This window comes from Lissotriton vulgaris, unplaced genomic scaffold (genome assembly GCF_964263255.1).
Source record: "Lissotriton vulgaris unplaced genomic scaffold, aLisVul1.2 SCAFFOLD_3522, whole genome shotgun sequence".
Classification (NCBI taxonomy): Eukaryota; Metazoa; Chordata; class Amphibia; order Caudata; family Salamandridae; genus Lissotriton; species Lissotriton vulgaris.
The window spans coordinates 186,257-208,333 of record NW_028255752.1 but is presented as its reverse complement, the minus strand read 5'-3'; the positions used below and the strand labels follow the sequence as shown (position 1 = coordinate 208,333).

The 22,077-nt window shown below is 52.4% G+C and overlaps 1 long non-coding RNA gene across 1 annotated transcript; it reads right to left on the bottom strand.

Moving 5' to 3' along the window:
* Positions 1-3,764: 3,764 nt before the first annotated feature.
* LOC147659013 (uncharacterized) lies at positions 3,765-14,717 on the bottom strand. Its single transcript, XR_015307336.1, has 3 exons — positions 14,686-14,717; positions 5,083-5,162; positions 3,765-3,823 (listed from the first exon to the last, which is right to left on the bottom strand). It is a non-coding gene; the product is annotated as an uncharacterized LOC147659013 (long non-coding RNA).
* Between the last annotated feature and the right edge of the window lie 7,360 nt (positions 14,718-22,077).

Sequence of the window (22,077 nt, the reverse complement as noted above, 5' to 3'; positions counted from 1 at the left end):
GCCGTAGAGACGCGTCTTGGTACGCGAACCGGGCAGCTAACCGGGCAGCTAACCGGGAAGCTAACCGGCAGTGTAACGGGAGTCTGAGGAGTAGCTGATTGGCTGTCAACATTGTAAACAGTCCGGAGCGGCCGCCATCTTGTCTCTCGGTAGGATCGAGAGACAAGAGGAGGCCAAAACAAAGGGGGAAATGAAGGAAAGGGGGCAAGGTAGACCCCTTCTGACCCCCTAGGATTGATGAGGGGGATATTCTAGAGCCACGCGGGGCCCAAAAAAAAAAAAAATCCGATTTTTTTGCCGTAGAGACGCGTCTTGGTACGCGAACCGGGCAGCTAACCGGGCAGCTAACCGGGAAGCTAACCGGCAGTGTAACGGGAGTCTGAGGTGAAGCTGATTGGCTGTTAACATTGTAAACAGTCTGGAGCGGCCGCCATCTTGTCTCTCTGTGGGATCGAGAGACAAGAGGTGGAAAAAAAAAAGGTGTAAATGAAGGAAAGGGGTAAGGTAGACTCCTCCTGAACCCCTAGGATTGATGAGGGGGCTATTAAAGTTCCCCGCGGGGCAAAAGAAAAAAGAAATTGCGATTGCGGTTTTGTTTGCGCTGCAGAGACGAAACGTTGCGGTTATGCGATGCATCATGAGGCGTCTCACGGGCTACGTGATACGTCACGTAATAAAGAATATATTTTACAGCTATAGATATTAGCTTTTAAAAAACCAATGAAATTCACTGAAAAAACCATAGGTTATAGACCATATATAGTTAGGAATTTGCATTTACAAAACCTTGAAAATTCACTGAAAAAACCATAGGTTATAGACCATATATAGTTAGGGATTAGCATTTACAAAACCTTATTTTATTCGCACAAAACCATTGAAATTCCATATATAGTTAGTTGCACTAACTATATATCGCGGACCCGCAATCCACTGCTAATGATGTCACATATTACATCATTCATGACATGGTCAGTGACATCACTGATGACATCACTGATGACATCTCAAATGACATCACTGATGACATCACTGATGACATCTCAAATGACATCACTGATGACATCACTGACATCTCATTTGACATTATTGATCACATCACTGATGATATCATTTATGTGATAATACAATGAACATCTTCAGACTGTAATATAACCTTAGATACACTCAGTGTAAACAGACACTCACAGACTGTCACACATCCAGGGAGTTACTCACACACCTAGTCAGTCATGCAAAGAATCAATCACACCTCCATTTCCTCAACTATACAGTTATACACACCTTACTTATTCAAACATATACTAACACATATTTACTCTCTTATACAATCCCTGATACAAGTTCACAATGATCCATACAGCCACTCTCACATTCACTGGCTCTTATGTTCAGTTATTTATATATGTCAACTCTCACATGGACTGTGTTTTACATATGTACTTACTTTGACATGTAGATTTCAAATTCTCAGACAAAATAATTGTTGCTCCCATATGCTCTACTCTGTCAATAGCTTCCAGTTTCACAATCTCTTGGTTTTCTAAATTCAACATTTTGTTGTTGAAGATAACACATTCTGCAAGAGTTGGCATCAAACATATTCCAGATTTCTTCTCAGTAATTTTCCGAAAAATATTCTCAGGCACAACGTCTTCTTCTGGATACAAATTTGACAGTAATCGTGCATGTAAAGCTTCTTTCCCATGCTCGGTCACTTTTCCAATTCTAACATCTTGTAGAATATTCTTATAATCTTCATCCTTAGCTTGACGCATATTTTCACTAACCCTGGGCGTAGTTCGCGGAGTCGGACTCCGCGGAGCTCCGCGAAGACGTAGTTGCACTCCGCGAACTACGCGTAGCTCCGCAGCCATGCGGAGTTGCTTGCTGGGCCCGTTCGCGAGCCGTTTTTCGTCTTCGGGAGCGCGGTGCGCGTGTTCGGGGCGTTGCCTGCATGCTTGGGATGGCTAGCGCGCTAAGTTACCCCAGAAGTTTGTCCCGCCTGCTTGCGTTCCCTTATTTCCTGTTCCGGGTCACAATTAACGTGGTCGCGTTGTGCAAGACATGTTCGGGAACTCATCTTCTCGTTCGCACTACAAGTGCGTGATCGCGCTAAATATCGCGCGAACCTACCCATGCGGTCGCGATGGGCGCAGCCATCCTGGATCACACACTCTGGCTATGGTTTTGGGCCTACTTTTGCATCTTGTTGAAATCTCTTTAATCCTTGTCTTTTTACCCACTTTTTCAAACTTTCTTTAGTTATTACCTATTTCTCTCTGTGCCTAGGTTTATATTTTTCATTTTATTTCTACTTTTACAACTTTTCTATTGCTTTATTTTACTTCCTTCTTTTACCTTGCTTCTTCTTTCCCCTACCTTTTTGTCTTGAACTTTTCTTCTCCCCTCCACCCAGAACCATGGTCAAGGGCGCCAGCAGCAGCGGCGGCTCAAAGGGCAAGGCGCCAGTGCCCCAAAAAACCCGGCTGCCTTGCGGCAGAATGCGCCCCCTAGGGGTGAGGCCCCGCCAACTTTTTGGGGAGGAGGAGGTGGCTGCCCTGGTGTTTTTTATCCAGCGCTACCTCCCCTTGATGTTGGCAGCAGGTGGCAGGCCCGGCTCCGGCTACCACCATATTGAGGAGCGTCTCCGGCGGTGGGTGAAGGTGCGCCGGGCAGTCTTCCGCTGCTCCGGTATCCGGCGTACCCACCATCAGCTGACCCACCGTTGGGCAGACATTTTGGACCGGGAGCAGGACCTGTTGGACCTGCTTGGCGTCGAGGTCGTGGGTCTTGGTGAGTGGCTACCCAAAAAAAAAAGTATGTGTATAATATATATCTCTATAGTAGTATAAGTATTGTTATTGTATCTTTGTAAATCTTGGCTGAATAAGTAACGCGATGACTGTTGCTCCTAGTTACATTTCCGATGTATTCCGTTATTATATGTACTGTAATTGTATGACACTGGTCTGTGCTGCGCTTTTTCATCTTCACTGACTCTTGCGTGTTCAATTTGGCGCTAGCTTTTGCTGTTTATTGGTGTGAGATTTTCTTTATTGTAGAGAACTGAAGTTAGTTAATGCTATTAATATAGTCTTGTCCCCTTCCTTTGTCCGTCAGTGAAATAGCCGTTGATGGATAATTGTACGTGTTTGCAATGCATATTGTATCATTTTTTTTTCACGGACTTCTCTTCTGCATGAATCCTCCTCTGGCAATGAATGCAAAAGTTACTTTGTTCTTCTTACCTCAGCCAGGGCCGGATTTAGGCATGTTCAAGCTGTGCAACTGCACAGGGCCACCAAACGCCAGGGGCCACCCCACCAATATATATCCTTAATGTAATAATCCTCAGAGGATGGATACATATTTGCGTGGCGGCCCCTGGCAGGGATTTGGTGCCTCCGGCTCTGTTCCACTTCCAAACACCCTGACTCCCCCCTCTTCACTGGCCTCCGTGCTCCGCCCCGACCTCCTCTTCCGGGCCCCCCACCTACGCTCCCTGGCCAGGAGTCCAGGACCACCATGAGCCTAGAGCCGCCCCTGCCTCAGCCCTCCATAGAACTGATGTAGTTTGTTTATTGAGTGGGTAGGGCAGCAGTAGCATTCAGTCAGTAGCAAAACAAAATATGATGCCATGAGCGTACAATTTCGTGTTAGTAAGTATGCACAAAGTTAAGCATGTCTCCTCCTTGTGATCTATGCATTTTGCTGGCAAAAAATGAAAAAGAAATGGCTACTTACAGATAATTGATTGATTACCCCATTCTTGAATCAGTGGTGTTGTTCAGGTCTTACTGCCTCTGTGTTACTTAGTAATCTGCAATCAGAATGTTTATGGAACATTTTATTTGTTTTCTCCAAGTATATACACTAGTCAGTGAATCATGCAAGGCAGTAGTCATTTGGTAGACCAATGTTTGTTTCTTTTAATGTTGTAGCAGTGGTTTTTGAAATGCTGTCTATGTTTCACAGCACTCAATGTTTTCCTCTTTCTTTATTATTATTTCTTGCATGAACCACAGAACCCAGGGGCAAGCAGAAGACTGGGACCGAGTCGGCGGGTGAACGCGAAGAACCACAGGCACAGAGCTCCTCTACTGAGGATCCTGCTGCTGTCCCCAGTAAGTCCAACAGTGTTTTCTTTTGGAACAATGATATTTCCCTAACTTTCTAACTGAGCTTTTTTTCCAACCGATTAATGACTTTTCACCTAACTAAATTTTGACAAATGCTTGTTTGGTTTTATGTTTTCAAAATTTTGGGTATTACTATATGTCCCTGCCTTTCTGTTCCTTGAAAGAGCCTCTCCTATGACTCTCTGTGCTACTACTAGACTGTCTGTAGGTAAGCTTGCCCTGTTGCCCACTCTTTAGTTAAGGTATTAATCTTTTCAAAAAATCTGTGATAGAATAGCGGAAGGCACAGGGTCCACTCCTGTCTTATGCTTTTTCCTTTGTAATGTCTCTTCTTTGCCAATTGACACCAACCAAGTATGCATCCAGATGTTGGTCTACTATTTTGTAAGCGTTAGTAATGAATACCACTACTACTCTTGCGGGTATTCTTCTATGCAGTCACATACATAACTATGTATGCACCACAAAATTGGATGTTGTTGGTGATAGGCAGGTTGGACCTTACTTACTTACAGTCTTACACCTCAGTCACAGAACTCAGAGGAACCCACAATTCAATGAATGACAACCTATATGGGCTCAGTCATTGGTCAATTATTCAATTACCCCTTTCCGGATCCCAATATGAAGATGCCAAATGCTTTTATTACACAATCCATAACCTAAGTAACCCCCTTTTGCTCACTCTCTCGTGTAAGTCTACAAGACAACAGACACTGAAAATATACTTCCGAGTCAATGTGGTACTTCAAAACCTTTATTTTGTTAGAAGTAACTAAGTAAGTAACATCAATGTTTTTAAGTTGTTCCGTGAAATACGTCAAGGCCAGGGCCACCAGAAAAAATCCAGAGTTAAAAAAGGCTGAATAAAAAGTAATCTACATTTGTACAGCTACCAGTGCACGATAGGGAAATGTGGGAAATGTCGGAGACCCCTCACCATTGAACGTATACTGGTTGCATATGCCTCTTTTTGGTAAGCTCTGGAAATCTTTGCTTCGTAGAAGGAAATCTTCTCATCTGTCGAAAGATAATGACAAAAGTGGTGCACGTTAGACAGTATGAAAACATTACATACATTTATTCAACGTTTTTAGCTGTCATGCTAAAAAAAAGGTGTAACCTGAGGCTGTAAGCAAACTCGATTCCACAATCCACATTCAAAAAGTAAATACGGGCCTTTCTATTTTCCAAACTCTTCAGGTGTATGCTTTGAACTATCATGTGGCCTCAAAGGCGTCTTCTCGTACTGCGCAACAAGCTGTGAGGTAGCATGCACAAAACTGTAGACATGTCATTGATGTACAAACTGGTTAGGTTACATGGTTCAGTCTAACTTTCCAAGGACTAGTGTTGGACAGGCCACATGACGGGCCGCTCTCCCCCGGCTCGACCAGGCCCGAGCCCAGTCACGCAAGCACCACACACCACCATTGCACGCCCTGCGTCCCCTCAGGGACCCCTGCCCTCGAACATGATAACCTCGTGGGTCCGATCCACTGCCGGCCCATGCACCCAGCCCGGGCCGCCATCTTGGACACCTCGCCACGAGGCCGCCTGGCCCCCGATCGACCTCAACCCTGGGCCTAGCCCAGCCTCAGACAATCCGGCACCACCCTCCACCCAGGAGGTGAGCGGGCTACTTGGCAAGTCAATGGGAGAAAGAGGTGCCGATGGCTCTCCCCCCGCCCAGTGCCGCTCGCCCATCGCCTCCCCGGGCGCTGGCTCCACCCCCCTGCTGGGTGTCTGGACTCCCTCATCCCGGACCTCCCGACCTCCAAGTGCGAGGGTCCGGACATCAAAGCACGCCAGCCCTATAACTGGGGCAGCTCCAGAGCAGGAAGTCAGTTGTATCTTGGAGTCGAGAGACGTAAGAGGAACTCATCCTGGACGGACTACTGGCGCTGCCGTAGCTCTGTCCTGTGCACCATCGTCCTGCCTGTTGGCGCTGCCACAGCCGTCGTAACCTTCATTCTTCACCGTCGTCCGGATCTGCTGGCGAGGCCGCGGACCGTTGTAACCATCATCTTCATCGGGACCTGCTTGGCTTCTCCACGGCCCGTCGACCATCCTTCATCCATCTCGGGACCTGCTTGGCTCCTCCACGGCCCGATCAGCAACCACGCCGAGCTCGAGGATTGAGAGCTATTTAACTCCTTGGTAACTAAGACTGTCCCGCTACCCTTTCTCCTCAACCAGAGATCAGAACCGAGGGGACCCCTGAGTCCAGACCTCCTTGTATCATAACGACGTAACCTAAGAATTGCATATAAAGTCTCGTTAACCTTCAATCTTGTGTGGTGTCCGTCTGTGGGGGGGAAGTTACTTACCTGTACAGTCGTTGGAGACGGCTCTCCCTGGAGACCTCTCCCCGTAATCTCGGCCGACCCTCCCGGTCCGTCTAACATTGGTGGCCAGCGGCGCGATCCGAATCACCGCATAACGTACAGAGAGTAGCTCACCCCACAACGAACAACAATGTCGACTAAAGAGAGCGGATCAACTGAGAAGTTCCAAATGGAAAAACTAGAGGAATACAGCCATCGTGAACTAAAGCAGTTCTGCATCGAACTAGGTATCGCTACCACCGGACTAAGTACCAAGGACGATTTTAAGCATGCCCTAGAATCTTGGGCAGAGACCGGGGATGTCGAAGCCCCTGAGCAAAGCACCGCGAAAAATACCAACACGGCCCCTGAGGGGCAAAGAACCAGTCTCTCGCAAGACGAGATCCAAGAAAGAGAAAAAGCCCGACTACACGAACTCGAAATGGCCCGACTCAAGATGGACATAGAACTCAAATTGGCCGAGCAAAAAATAAACTTAGAGCACCTTCGCCTCCGAGAAGAAAGAGAGGAGAAACAGAGGCAAAGGGAGCTCGAGGAAAAAAGACTAACGTACGAGCACGAACGGAACCTAGCCGAGATCAACCTGCGCAAACAAAATAAAGAGTTAGGGGTGCCCGACAGACCGTCCACCCCAGGGACCGCGGAGAAAAAAGTGCACATCCCCAAGGATGTGGTCCGAGAATATTTTCGAGAAGACGACATCCAGCAATGGTTTAAGGCCTATGAAATCGCGATGACTGCGCACCGGATCGATAGAGCCGACTGGGGAGCCGGCCTATGGGGCAAATTCCTCAATGAGGGCCGCGATACTCTGTTACAGCTCCCAGACCACCAGATGACCTCCTACGACCATATGAAAGCGGCCCTCCTCACCCGCTATGGCCTCACGCCCGAGATGTACCGTCAGAGGTTCCGAGACTGCACACGCATTCCAGGTACAACTTGGGTGGACTATGTAACGTACTTTAGCCGAGCCTTCGAAGGCTGGATCAGAGGGAACAACGTCACGACCTACGAGCAGCTGTTCAATCTGATGGTATGGGAGCATCTGTCCAACAATTGCTTCATTGAACTACGCCAACACCTCCTCGACAGCAAGTTAACCGATCCCCGGCAGCTCGCAGCCGAAGCTGACCGGTGGGAGATCACCAGAGTGGGCCGGAATGGGTCCTACGAGCAGAACAGGAACAACAATGGTCACTACCGACCCAGAGGAGGAGGAGGGGGCCAAGGACGAGGAAGAGACAATACTCCGGCCGCCCCCGCTACCAGCACCACCCCCCCGGCCAACCGGGGCAGCACCCCGGCGCGACCGGGATACAGAGCCAATGTTACATGTCACCGATGCCAACGAGTCGGCCACTATGCAAACGACCCAAGCTGCCCGCAGTATCAGAGTCCAAGACCCCGCCAGGTGGCCGCCGCGGCACTAGGGGAAGAACAGATCTCCGAGGAACAAGAAACAGGCGAGCAAGAGTATCAAGAGTGGGAGCCAGCCGCCATGACTCTCGCGTGCTTAGGGGGAAGAGACATGGTCCCGCGGGTCCCCCTACCCGCTAACACCCAGAAGTACAGCCAATGGGTGAGCATCAATGGACAACGGGCCGAAGCCCTTCGAGACACCGGGGCCAGTGTGACAGCCGTCCGCTGTCATCTGGTGACCCCAGAACAATATCTACCGAACGTTCTCTGCCCTGTGCGATCAGCCGACAACTCGGAAAGTCTGTGTCGGATGGCCTGCGTCCCCTTTGAGTGGGGAGGGGTCTCCGGCATGTTGAAGGTAACGGTCCGAGACGACGCCCCCGTGGAATGCCTCCTCGGAAATGACCTGGAAAGCTCCCCGTGGGCAGCCGTGGAGCGAAAAGAACACTTGGGGATGTTGGGCGTCCCAGACTGGGCGTGCGTCACCACCCGGTCCATGGCCGCCCGTGCCAACCATCACCCGGAAGAACCCGAATGGCCGGCGCCACCGCCTCCGGTCGCCCCCGCCGAGACCCCCGACCATGGCATCCCCCTCGAACTTGCTCAACCTTCCGACCTCGCTAATCTTGATCAGTGGGCTCAAGAAGGGGGACCCACACAAGAACAATTTCGTCAGGAACAGAAGACCTGTCCCTCCCTTGAGGGACTCCGACAACAAGCGCTCGCCCAAAGCGCCGGGGATACCTCCGGAACTCATTGGGTCTACTGGGACAATGATCTATTGTACAGCGAGCAACGAATCGCCGAGCTGGGGGCCAACCGAGTACTAGTGGTGCCCCTCCGCTTTAGAGACTTCCTGCTAAACCTGGCCCACGATGCCCCCCTGGCAGGGCACCTGGGACAGGATAAAACCTACAGCCGCCTAGTGACCCACTTCTTCTGGCCCAAAATGAGAAACGATGTGCACCAGCATTGCCGATCTTGCCCCACGTGCCAAGCCAGTGGGAAGAGCGGCCGCAAATTAAAGGCTCCCCTGCAACCCTTTCCAGTAGTCACAACCCCATTTGAGAGGGTCGGGATAGACATTGTGGGACCCCTGGACCCGCGTACAAGACAAGGCCATCGCTTCATCCTGGTACTAGTGGACCACGCCACCCGCTACCCTGAGGCTATTCCTCTCCGGACCGTGACAGCCCCAGTGGTCGGCCGGGCCCTGATGGGGATCTTCTCCCGTGTGGGGTTCCCCCGGGAAGTCGTCAGTGACAGAGGCACGAACTTTATTTCTAAATATATGAAGTCCCTCTGGCAACAGTGTGGGGTCACCTACCGCTTCACGACCCCCTATCACCCCCAAGGAAACGGACTTGTTGAGCGGTTCAATCGCACGCTAAAAGGGATGATCGGGGGATTGGAAGAGCCCCTCCGTCGCCAGTGGGACGTGCTGCTGCCGTGCCTCCTCTTCGCCTACCGGGAGGTCCCACAGAAGTCCCTAGGCTTCAGCCCCTTCGAGCTGCTCTATGGGCACCCAGTACGGGGGCCACTCAGCCTGATCAAAGAAGGCTGGGAGATGCCTCCGGCCAAGAGTCCTCCAGATGTCTTCCGGTACCTCCTCACCCTCCGCAACCAGTCCCGGCGGTTCAGAGACCTAGCAAAAGCCAACCTAGAGGCCAGTCAAGAGGACATGAAGAAATGGTATGACCAGAACGCCTCATCCATTGAATTCGAGCCGGGGCAACAGGTCTGGGTAATGTCCCCCACAGAACCGTGCGCTCTCCAAGACAAATGGACGGGACCCTTCAAGGTAATCGAGCGCAAGGGTCCTGCCACCTATCTGATCGATATGGAGTCCGCCCGGAATCCGCTCCGAGTCCTCCACACCAACAGACTGAAACCCCACTTTGCACGAACAGAACTCAGCCTCTTGATGGCCACAGACAATGGGGTTGAAGACGACTCCGAGCCTCTCCCTGACCTCTTGCGGACCCAGGAGCAAGACGGCTCCGTGGATGGGGTCCGACTCTCGGAGACCCTCACCAGAGAACAACGGCAAGAGTGCCAAGCCCTCCTATCACGGTTCGCCAGTCTGTTCTCCCTCACCCCGGGTGTCACTTCCTGGTGTGTGCACGATGTGGACACCGGAGACAGCCCTCCTATCCGCCACCGGGCCTACCGCGTACCTGATCGGGTACGGGCCTGCATCCAGGCGGAAGTAGCTAAGATGCTCACGCTCGGGGTCATCGAGCCCTCAGACAGTCCATGGGCCAGCCCGGTCGTACTGGTCCCCAAAGCAGCCGCCCCCGGGACCACACCAGAACTCCGGTTCTGTGTCGACTACCGGGGCCTGAATGAAGTCACCAGAACGGACGCACACCCCATCCCCCGGGCAGATGAACTGGTCGACCGAATGGGCGCTGCCCGCTACCTCAGCATCTTCGACCTGACGGCAGGTTATTGGCAGATCGGCCTCACACCCCGAGCACAAGAACGCTCTGCCTTCTCCACCCCCGATGGCCACTATCACTTTACGGTCATGCCCTTCGGCATGAAGAATGCCCCAGCGACGTTCCAACGGCTCGTCAATCAGGTCCTGGCGGGGCTCGAAGAGTTCAGCGCCGCCTACCTGGACGACATCGCTGTGTACAGCCACCATTGGACCGAGCACCTCCACCACCTCCAAGCAGTGCTGCAAGCCCTTCAGCGAGCTGGCCTCACGATCAAGGCCAGCAAATGCCAAATTGGACAAGGGTCGGTGACCTACCTCGGACACCAGGTGGGAAGCGGCCTAGTGGCCCCCCTACAGCTGAAAATTGCCGCCATCCAGAACTGGCAACCCCCTATCACTCAAACTGAGGTGCGAGCCTTCCTGGGCCTCACGGGCTACTACCGAAGGTTCGTGAAAGACTATGGTACCATCGTGGGGCCTCTCACCGAACTCACGTCAAAAAATCAGCCCAAGAAGGTGAACTGGACCCCAGAGTGTCAAGCGGCGTTCGAACAGTTAAAGGCCGCCATGTGTTCCGCTCCTGTGCTCCAGGCCCCAGACTACAGCCGGGAGTTCGTCGTCCAGACGGACGCCTCCGACCAGGGCATTGGGGCGGTCCTGTCCCAAGTGAACACCGAAGGCCTCGATCAACCGGTGGCCTTCATCAGCCGGAGACTCCTACCCCGGGAACAACGCTGGAGCACCATAGAGAGGGAAGCCTTCGCTGTGGTATGGGCCCTCAAGAAGCTCCGGCCCTACCTTTTTGGCACCCACTTTCGGGTGCAGACTGACCACCGACCCCTGCAGTGGTTGATGCATATGCGGGGGGAAAACCCAAAATTGCTACGCTGGTCCATCTCCTTACAAGGTATGGACTTCACAGTCGAACACCGGCCTGGGTCCGACCACGCCAACGCCGATGGCCTGTCCCGGTTTTTCCGCCTCGACGAAGAGAGTCCCCAAGAGGATGGGTAACTCTCCCCGCCTTCAGCTGGGGGGGACGCATGTTGGACAGGCCACATGACGGGCCGCTCTCCCCCGGCTCGACCAGGCCCGAGCCCAGTCACGCAAGCACCACACACCACCATTGCACGCCCTGCGTCCCCTCAGGGACCCCTGCCCTCGAACATGATAACCTCGTGGGTCCGATCCACTGCCGGCCCATGCACCCAGCCCGGGCCGCCATCTTGGACACCTCGCCACGAGGCCGCCTGGCCCCCGATCGACCTCAACCCTGGGCCTAGCCCAGCCTCAGACAATCCGGCACCACCCTCCACCCAGGAGGTGAGCGGGCTACTTGGCAAGTCAATGGGAGAAAGAGGTGCCGATGGCTCTCCCCCCGCCCAGTGCCGCTCGCCCATCGCCTCCCCGGGCGCTGGCTCCACCCCCCTGCTGGGTGTCTGGACTCCCTCATCCCGGACCTCCCGACCTCCAAGTGCGAGGGTCCGGACATCAAAGCACGCCAGCCCTATAACTGGGGCAGCTCCAGAGCAGGAAGTCAGTTGTATCTTGGAGTCGAGAGACGTAAGAGGAACTCATCCTGGACGGACTACTGGCGCTGCCGTAGCTCTGTCCTGTGCACCATCGTCCTGCCTGTTGGCGCTGCCACAGCCGTCGTAACCTTCATTCTTCACCGTCGTCCGGATCTGCTGGCGAGGCCGCGGACCGTTGTAACCATCATCTTCATCGGGACCTGCTTGGCTTCTCCACGGCCCGTCGACCATCCTTCATCCATCTCGGGACCTGCTTGGCTCCTCCACGGCCCGATCAGCAACCACGCCGAGCTCGAGGATTGAGAGCTATTTAACTCCTTGGTAACTAAGACTGTCCCGCTACCCTTTCTCCTCAACCAGAGATCAGAACCGAGGGGACCCCTGAGTCCAGACCTCCTTGTATCATAACGACGTAACCTAAGAATTGCATATAAAGTCTCGTTAACCTTCAATCTTGTGTGGTGTCCGTCTGTGGGGGGGAAGTTACTTACCTGTACAGTCGTTGGAGACGGCTCTCCCTGGAGACCTCTCCCCGTAATCTCGGCCGACCCTCCCGGTCCGTCTAACAACTAGAGTAGCAGTATAGATGAGATGAGCTTGGGTACCATACCATACCAAATAAATGCTAATATGTGTAGTGTGTTACTTACTCTGCTGTACTAGGCAATGTGGACTACTACTGATTACTTACGTTGTACTTAACTGTTTTGCAGAACTCCATTCTTGGTGAACAAGTACAATGGGGGCTGTGCATCCATCTAAAAAGGTGTACTTAATTACTTATTTTTATTTGTGCAGAACCGGTACCATCCACCAGTGCCGACGGGGGCAGCGGCGCTGCGACGGCGTCAGCAGAGGCGATCCCGGAGGGGAATGGAGGACCAGAGGCACCTACAGCAGCACCGGCAGCACAGGGGGAGGAGGCAACAACGGTGGGCGATGGTAAGTTACATTCAATAGTGATCCGCATTACTTGGTGGGTGGGGAAAACTTCCTCACTGTACTCTGATATTTATAATGAACTTGAAGTTCTACTGGACAATATATGACGCCACCTTTGTCATTACCAAGCTTAGCAAAAGCATTACCACCGGCGAGAATTGATAAAATAAGTTATACAGGCCTCTTCTATGTGACTACAACTCAGCTGTGAAAGGTTGGTGGCAGACTGAAAAAGTCTTATCCACAACATTACATGACCGCGATGGATTAACAGGAGATTGATTTTAAGTATGATGAAAGGAGCAAGGAAAAAGCACCAATCATATAATATAGAAGGATACTTTGGAATCAGCAATGCAGGTGTTTGAGAGCAGTTGGATGCGTGGGTTGTTGTGGAAGCATAGAAAGGGGAAAACACAGCTGCCTGCATGGGTGGGAGACACATCCAATATCGGTGGTTAGTGGATAGTGGATACTAGTGTCGGCAGCGGTGTTTTGGTTAAACCCAAAGGCAAGGGAAGGAGGGGACGACTGGATGCATTCCGGGTCGTTGCTGGCGAAACACAAACCACCTAACGTGTGTTGCGCGATATAAAGAATGATAGTCTCTAGAGTAGACATTTACTAGTACTAGCTTGCCACTGTTAATTAATGTTAGTTTGAGACTGTCACTTTTCCCGGAAGCACAGAGTATATGATATAAAAAAACGAGATATGAAAAAGACAGGTGTTCGTATGTGACCGTTGAAGTACACCCATGCTATGTTACTAGGGCAGGCATAATGCCGTGCCAAAAAGTCAGACAAATGAAGTATATAAGGCGTAGAATGTTCAAGATAGATAAAAGAAAATTTTAGGTACTCAACTTGCTTGCTATTGCTACTGTACTGTGCCGCCCACTATGTGTTGGATACATTTTGTGTTCTTGATTTGCTGGGATTTTTGATTACAACAATTCTGTCTCTTTGTTTATAGTTACTCCTTCTAAACCAACGAGGAAGGAGCTGGCAGTCCGGGCCCGTCAGCGGAAACTGCAGGCCATCGTTGAGGCCTACCGCCGGCTGGTGGCTCAGGCCGAGGAGGAGGAGGAGGAGGCGGCGGCAGCAGCTGCTGCCTCTTCCAATGCCCCGGCCCCCAAGCCTGCAGGAGTACGTCGGCGTGGTCAGGCAGCCGCCCGCCACCAGATTTTCCCCGTATCGTCCACCCCCCACAACAACATGGCTGCCAATGTAGGTGCCGCCAGTTCCAGAGAAAAATTCTCCTCCGGGTAGCCAGGCTGGAGGCTCAAAGTAGTCAGACAAAAAGACAAATAGAGGAGCGTGTAAAGATCCTGGTGGATCAAAACTTAAAAGCCCGCCGGCTATGAGATGGACCCTGTTTGCCCCTTTTTCAATCCTTTTGTTGGTGGGTGGGAATTGGGTGTTGGGTTTTTACTTTTTTTTTACATTACATTGAGCGTGGGAATTTAGTTGGGGTTAGGGGAGGCGGGTAGGGACAGCTGTGGTGTAGGATTTTTATATATTTTATTTTTGTATCATCTTCAGTTATATATTAGATTATGTTAAAAATAAACGAGACACAAAGTTATGTTCAAAAGAAAACATTTGAAGTTCATTTGCGTTTCTTGGGGGGTTGGAGGGGGGAGTGTTTCACCAAATAATGTACGTTGTGCAACCTCACAAGGTTTAATTTGGCCATGCAGGTCGGCGGACAGTGCTTTTTAATAATAAAATATATTGCCCACATCTTTAACATGCAAACAGATAGATGCGGTAAACCCTCACCGAGTTATATTTGTAGTATTAGAAGAACGACCAGTCTGTCTTGCGTTATACCTCACTGCAAACTTATCTTACCTGTGATTGCTGATGAGATGATGATGATTTATGATGAAGTGTGGCACTGCAAGGGATGCATTTGATTTCCAAGACAATGGCGAAGAATCTGTGGTTCAGAATCAGAACGTCTGTGATAGTAGTAGTAGACAGACCCTGCCAGTAGCATTTAGAGACAAAAAGAAAGAGGCAGTCATTTGCGTGACAGACAATGTGGGGGTAGTATAAGTAAGTACAGTACATTGCATGGGTGACCCAATATTGCTACTGCTAAACTGAAACAAAACAATGGTTTTGGGGACTGGAATCTAAGTGCAAGAGAAGATAAGAAGTTCAACTGTAGTTGTAGTACTCACGGCAACGTCAAACTTTTCTAAATCATAATGCTTTAAACTTTAAACCCAAAAAATTACGCCAATTCATTAGATGCATTCGTTGTTTGATGTTAATGGTAATTTATTTGGCGTTATACACAGAGCTTGAGTTGGGAAGCCGCAGAAGATCCTGGCCATGCCTTGTTGACATTTCACTATTGTTGCTTTCACCACATCTGCCCCAGCAAGCGCGTGATCAAATTGTTGGTGTATATTTAATGTAAGAAACATCACACCTCAATGTAACCACGCAGCCCGGGGGAAGAGGGTTAGGGTTTGTTTAATGGATGGGTACGGGGGTTTTGGGAAAGGTTTGAGAAAGAAAAACAGTACGCATGGAGATTGGAGACAACAAAAGCAAAACAATGAAGACGATGATTTATGATGTTGATCCGCTAGCCAATGATTGTAAGCAATGAACGTAAGAATAGAACACGCTGAATACAATTCTTGGTTTCCCGCAATCCAATTGCTTGATGATGAGGATTTGTGGCAAGGGTGAGAGTTGATGCTCATACTATAAAGCAGTGGGTGAAAGACGTCCAGCCTGAAAAAGAAAAGGCAAATACAAAAGAATGTGAATGACCTAAACAAATTGTAATACAGTGAAGATAAAAAAAATAATACAAGAGGAGTAGTCGTATGAGAGGACTTTCAGACTGAGGCGGCTTGGATACAATTTGTATAAGTCTACTAGTTGCATATCATTTTTAATCTAGAAGTACAAAAAAAGACAGGAGCCAGCACACAACAACAGGCCCACGACGACACAGGTTTGCCCGTTATACAAACTGCATTTCCCTAAAATTTTCACAGAGCCACAGAAAGGTAAATGAAATTGAAAAAGCAACCTAGCATTAAAAAAATTAATCAACAAAATCAATGCGTCATTCTCAGTCTTCAATCATACCACTATTGTACTCTACCACAGCACAGTGCACAAACATGTAGTAGCCTGGGTCTACTGTGCTGTGCCTCTTATTTGTATTTATTTATTACCTTGTATTCCACTCCAAGAAACATCGTGCATCAATCAGCTCAGATCCAACTGCCTGACAGCAAAGATATGGTGGTCACCATCATTATCATCAGCAACTCAGTCTGTAGTGAGTGACTACGATAAATTAAGTCCTGACTGCATCTGTAGTAGTAGGAACACAAGTGCGTAAATAATTTCTATTATTAGTAAATAACAGTGAAAAATTGGCTATCACGTGAGTCTGAACTGAAGTTACTAGTATACTTCAACTCCATGCACATTTGCTCAGAGTCAGCAAAAAAATACATCCAATGCAATGCATGGCATCATTCATTTTTTAATATACCTGTTTTGCTCTTCTCTTTCACTGTCAGAAGATTGATCACAGATGCTGCCGAGCCTTTGTAATGCGAGTCACAACAAGTTGACTTCAGTTGTGGATGCCTGCTCAAGTTTCTTTTGACACAGAAGAGTCGTCTCTGAATGCCTGCAGACAGAGGTGGTAGCCTTAAGAGTAAGACTCAGCAAGGCAGTTATTATGAGTTGCAGATTGAGGGACTGTTAGAGGCTACATTATTGTTATTGTACTATACTCCATCTACAACATCAAATGTATGGCTGCCAAGATGGAATTGTATTGACTTGAGTGGGAGTCAAGAAGATGGAGCAAGACTCTGAGGAGTGCAGTCAACATGGAACATAAATGCACAGGCGTGCAACTCCAGGAGGTAACTAAAAAAGATACAGCGAAAATAAATGCACAGGTGTGCAACTCCAGTAGGTACATGTTAGACGGACCGGGAGGGTCGGCCGAGATTACGGGGAGAGGTCTCCAGGGAGAGCCGTCTCCAACGACTGTACAGATAAGTAACTTCCCCCCCACAGACGGACACCACACAAGATTGAAGGTTAACGAGACTTTATATGCACTTCTTAGGTTACGTTGGTATAATACAAGGAGGTCTGGACTCAGGGGTCCCCTCGGTTCTGATCTCTGGTTGAGGAAAAGGGTAGCGGGACAGTCTTAGTTACCAATGAGTTCAATAGCTCTCAATCCTCGAGCTCGGCGTGGTTGCTGATCGGGCCGTGGAGGAGCCAAGCAGGTCCCGAGATGGATGAAGGATGGTCGACGGGCCGTGGAGAAGCCAAGCAGGTCCCGAGATGGATGAAGGATGGTCGACGGGCCGTGGAGAAGCCAAGCAGGTCCCGATGCAGATGACAGTTACAACGGTCCGCGGCCTCGCCAGCAGATCCGGACGACGGTGAAGAATGAAGGTTACGACGGCTGTGGCAGCGCCAACAGGCAGGACGATGGTGCACAGGACAGAGCTACGGCAGCGCCAGTAGTCCGTCCAGGATGAGTTCTTCTCTCGTCTCTCGACTCCAAGATACAACTGCCTTCCTGTTCTGGAGCTGCCCCAGTTATAGGGCTGGCGTGCTTTGATGTCCGGACCCTCGCACTTGGAGGTCGGGAGGTCCGGGATGAGGGAGTCCAGACACCCAGCAGGGGGGTGGAGCCAGCGCCCGGGGAGGCGATGGGCGAGCGGCACTGGCCGGGGGAGAACCATCGACACCTCTTTCTCCCATTGACTGGCCAAGTAGCTCGCTCACCTCCTGGGTGGAGGGTGGTGCCGGAATGTCTGAGGCCGGGCTAGGCCCAGGGTTGAGGTCGATCGGGGGCCAGGCGGCCTCGTGGCGAAGTGTCCAAGATGGCGGCCCGGGCTGGGCGCGTGGGTCGGTCGTGGATCGGACCCACGAGGTTATCATGCTCGGGGGCAGGTGTCCCTGAGGGGACGTAGGACGGGCAATGGTGGGGTGTGGTGCTTGTATGACTGGCTCGGGCTTGGTCGAGCCGGGGGAGAGCGGCCCGTCACGTGGCCTGTCCAACATGCGTCCCCCCCAGCTGAAGGCGGGGAGAGTTACCCATCCTCTTGGGGACTCTCTTCGTCGAGGCGGAAAAACCGGGACAGGCCATCCGCGTTGGCGTGGTCAGACCCAGGCCGGTGTTCAACGGTAAAGTCCATACCTTGCAAGGAGATGGACCAGCGTAGCAGTTTTGGGTTTTCCCCCCGCATATGCATCAACCACTGCAGGGGTCGGTGGTCAGTCTGCACCCGGAAGTGGGTGCCAAAAAGGTAGGGTCGGAGCTTCTTGAGGGCCCATACCACAGCGAAGGCTTCCCTCTCTATGGTGCTCCAGCGTTGCTCCCGTGGTAGGAGTCTCCGGCTGATGAAGGCCACCGGTTGATCAAGGCCTTCGGTGTTCACCTGGGACAGGACCGCCCCAATGCCCTGGTCGGAGGCGTCCGTCTGGACGATGAACTCCCGGCTGTAGTCTGGGGCCTGGAGTACAGGAGCGGAACACATGGCGGCCTTTAGCTGTTCGAAGGCCGCTTGACACTCTGGGGTCCAGTTCACCTTCTTGGGCTGATTTTTCGACGTGAGTTCGGTGAGAGGCCCCACGATGGTACCATAGTCTTTCACGAACCTTCGGTAGTAGCCCGTGAGGCCCAGGAAGGCTCGCACCTCAGTTTGAGTGTTAGGGGGTTGCCAGTTCTGGATGGCGGCAATTTTCAGTTGGAGAGGGGCCACTAGACCGCTTCCCACTTGGTGTCCGAGGTAGGTCACTGACCCTTGTCCAATTTGGCATTTGCTGGCCTTGATCGTGAGGCCAGCTCGCTGAAGGGCTTGCAACACTGCTTGGAGGTGGTGGAGGTGCTCGGTCCAGTGGTGGCTGTACACCGCGATGTCGTCCAGGTAGGCGGCGCTGAACTCTTCGAGCCCCGCCAGGACCTGATTGACGAGCCGTTGGAAAGTCGCTGGGGCATTTTTCATGCCGAAGGGCATGACCGTGAAGTGATAGTGGCCATCGGGGGTGGAGAAGGCAGAACGTTCTTGTGCTCGGGGTGTGAGGCCGATCTGCCAATAGCCTGCCGTTAGATCAAAGATGCTGAGGTAGCGGGCAGCGCCCATTCGGTCGACCAGTTCATCTGCCCGGGGGATGGGGTGTGCGTCCGTTCTGGTGACTTCATTCAGGCCCCGGTAGTCGACACAGAACCGGAGTTCGGGTGTGGTTCCGGGGGCGGCTGCTTTGGGGACCAGTACGACCGGGCTGGCCCATGGACTGTCGGAGGGCTCGATGACCCCGAGCGTGAGCATCTTAGTTACTTCCGCCTGGATGCAGGCCCGTACCCGATCAGGTACGCGGTAGGCCCGGTGGCGGATAGGAGGGCTGTCTCCGGTGTCCACATCGTGCACACACCAGGAAGTGACACCTGGGGTGAGGGAGAACAGGCTGGCAAATCGTGATAGGAGGGCTTGGCACTCTTGGCGTTGTTCCTGGGTGAGGGTCTCCGAGAGTCGGACCCCATCCACGGAGCCGTCTTGCTCCTGGGTCCGCAAGAGGTCAGGGAGAGGCTCGGAGTCGTCCTCAACCCCGTTGTCTGTGGCCATCAAGAGGCTGAGTTCTGTTCGTGCAAAGTGGGGTTTCAGTCTGTTGGTGTGGAGGACTCGGAGCGGATTCCGGGCGGACTCCATATCGATCAGATAGGTGGCGGGTCCCTTGCGCTCGATTACCTTGAAGGGTCCCGTCCATTTGTCTTGGAGAGCGCACGGTTCTGTGGGGGACATTACCCAGACCTGTTGCCCCGGCTCGAATTCAATAGATGAGGCGTTCTGGTCATACCATCTCTTCATGTCCTCTTGACTGGCCTCTAGGTTGGCTTTCGCTAGGTCTCTGAACCGCTGGGACTGGTTGCGGAGGGTGAGGAGGTACCGGAAGACATCTGGAGGACTCTTGGCCGGAGGCAACTCCCAGCCTTCTTTGATCAGGCTGAGTGGCCCCCGCACTGGGTGCCCATAGAGCAGCTCGAATGGGCTGAAGCCTAGGGACTTCTGTGGGACCTCCCGGTAGGCGAAGAGGAGGCACGGCAGCAGCACGTCCCACTGGCGACGGAGGGGTTCTTCCAATCCCCCGATCATCCCTTTTAGTGTGCGATTGAACCGCTCAACAAGTCCGTTTCCTTGGGGGTGATAGGGGGTCGTGAAGCGGTAGGTGACCCCACACTGTTGCCAGAGGGACTTCATGTATTTGGAAATAAAGTTCGTGCCTCTGTCACTGACGACTTCTCGGGGGAACCCCACACGGGAGAAGATCCCCATCAGGGCCCTGCCGACCACTGGGGCTGTGACGGTCCGGAGAGGAATAGCCTCAGGGTAGCGGGTGGCGTGGTCCACTAGTACTAGGATGAAGCGATGGCCTTGTCTTGTACGTGGGTCTAGGGGTCCCACAATGTCTATTCCGACCCTCTCAAATGGGGTCGTGACTACGGGAAAGGGTTGCAGGGGGGCCTTTAATTTGCGGCCGCTCTTCCCACTGGCTTGGCACGTGGGGCAAGATCGGCAATGCTGGTGCACATCGTTTCTCATTTTTGGCCAGAAGAAGTGGGTCACTAGGCGGCTGTAGGTTTTATCTTGTCCCAGGTGCCCTGCCAGGGGGACATCGTGGGCCAGATTTAACAGGAAGTCTCTAAAGCGGAGTGGCACCACTAGTACTCGGTTGGCCCCCAGCTCGGCGATTCGTTGCTCGCTGTACAGTAGGTCATTGTCCCAGTAGACCCAATGAGTTCCGGAGGTATCCCCTGCGCTTTGGGCGAGCGCTTGTTGTCGGAGTCCCTCAAGGGAGGGACAGGTCTTCTGCTCCTGACGAAATTGTTCTTGTGTGGGCCCCCCTTCTTGAGCCCACTGGTCGAGATTAGCAAGGTCGGAAGGTTGAGCAGGTTCGAGGGGGATGCCCTGGTCGGGGGTCTCGGCGGGGGCGACCGGAGGCGGAGGCGCCGGCCATTCTGGTTCTTCCGGGGGATGGTTGGCACGGGCGGCCATAGACCGGGTGGTGACGCACGCCCAGTCTGGGACGCCCAACATCCCCAAGTGTTCTTTTCGCTCCACGGCTGCCCACGGGGAGCTTTCCAGGTCATTTCCGAGGAGGCAGTCCACGGGGGCGTCGTCTCGGACCGTTACTTTCAACATGCCGGAGACCCCTCCCCACTCAAAGGGGACGCAGGCCATCCGACACAGACTCTCCGAGTTGTCGGCTGATCGTACAGGGCAGAGAATGTTCGGTAGATATTGCTCTGGGGTCACCAGATGACAGCGGACGGCTGTCACACTGGCCCCGGTGTCTCGAAGGGCTTCGGCCCGTTGTCCATTGATGCTCACCCATTGGCCGTACTTTCGGGTGTTAGCGGGTAGGGGGACCCGCGGGACCATGTCTCTTCCCCCTAAGCATGCGAGAGTCATGGCGGCTGGCTCCCACCCTTGATACTCTTGCTCGTCTGTTTCTTGTTCCTCGGAGATCTGTTCTTCCCCTAGTGCCGCGGCGGCCACCTGGCGGGGTCTTGGGCTCTGATACTGCGGGCAGCTTGGGTCATTTGCATAGTGGCCGACTCGTTGGCATCGGTGACATGTAACATTGGTCCTGTATCCCGGTCGCGCCGGGGTGCTGCCCCGGTTGGCCGGGGGGGTGGTGCTGGTAGTGGGGGCGGCCGGAGTGTTGTCTCTCCCTCGTCCTTGGCCCCCTCCTCCTCCTCTGGATCGGTGGTGACCATTGTTGTTCCTGTTCTGCTCGTAGGACCCATTCCGGCCCACTCGGGTGATCTCCCACCGGTCAGCTTCGGCTGCGAGCTGCCGGGGATCGGTTAACTTGCTGTCGAGGAGGTGTTGGCGTAGTTCAATGAAGCAGTTGTTGGACAGATGCTCCCATACCATCAGATTGAACAACTGCTCGTAGGTCGTGACGTTGTTCCCTCTGATCCAGCCTTCGAAGGCTCGGCTAAAGTACGTTACATAGTCCACCCAAGTTGTACCTGGAATGCGTGTGCAGTCTCGGAACCTCTGACGGTACATCTCGGGCGTGAGGCCATAGCGAGTGAGGAGGGCCGCTTTCATATGGTCGTAGGAGGTCATCTGGTGGTCTGGGAGCTGTAACAGAGTATCGCGGCCCTCATTGAGGAATTTGCCCCATAGGCCGGCTCCCCAGTCGGCTCTATCGATCCGGTGCGCA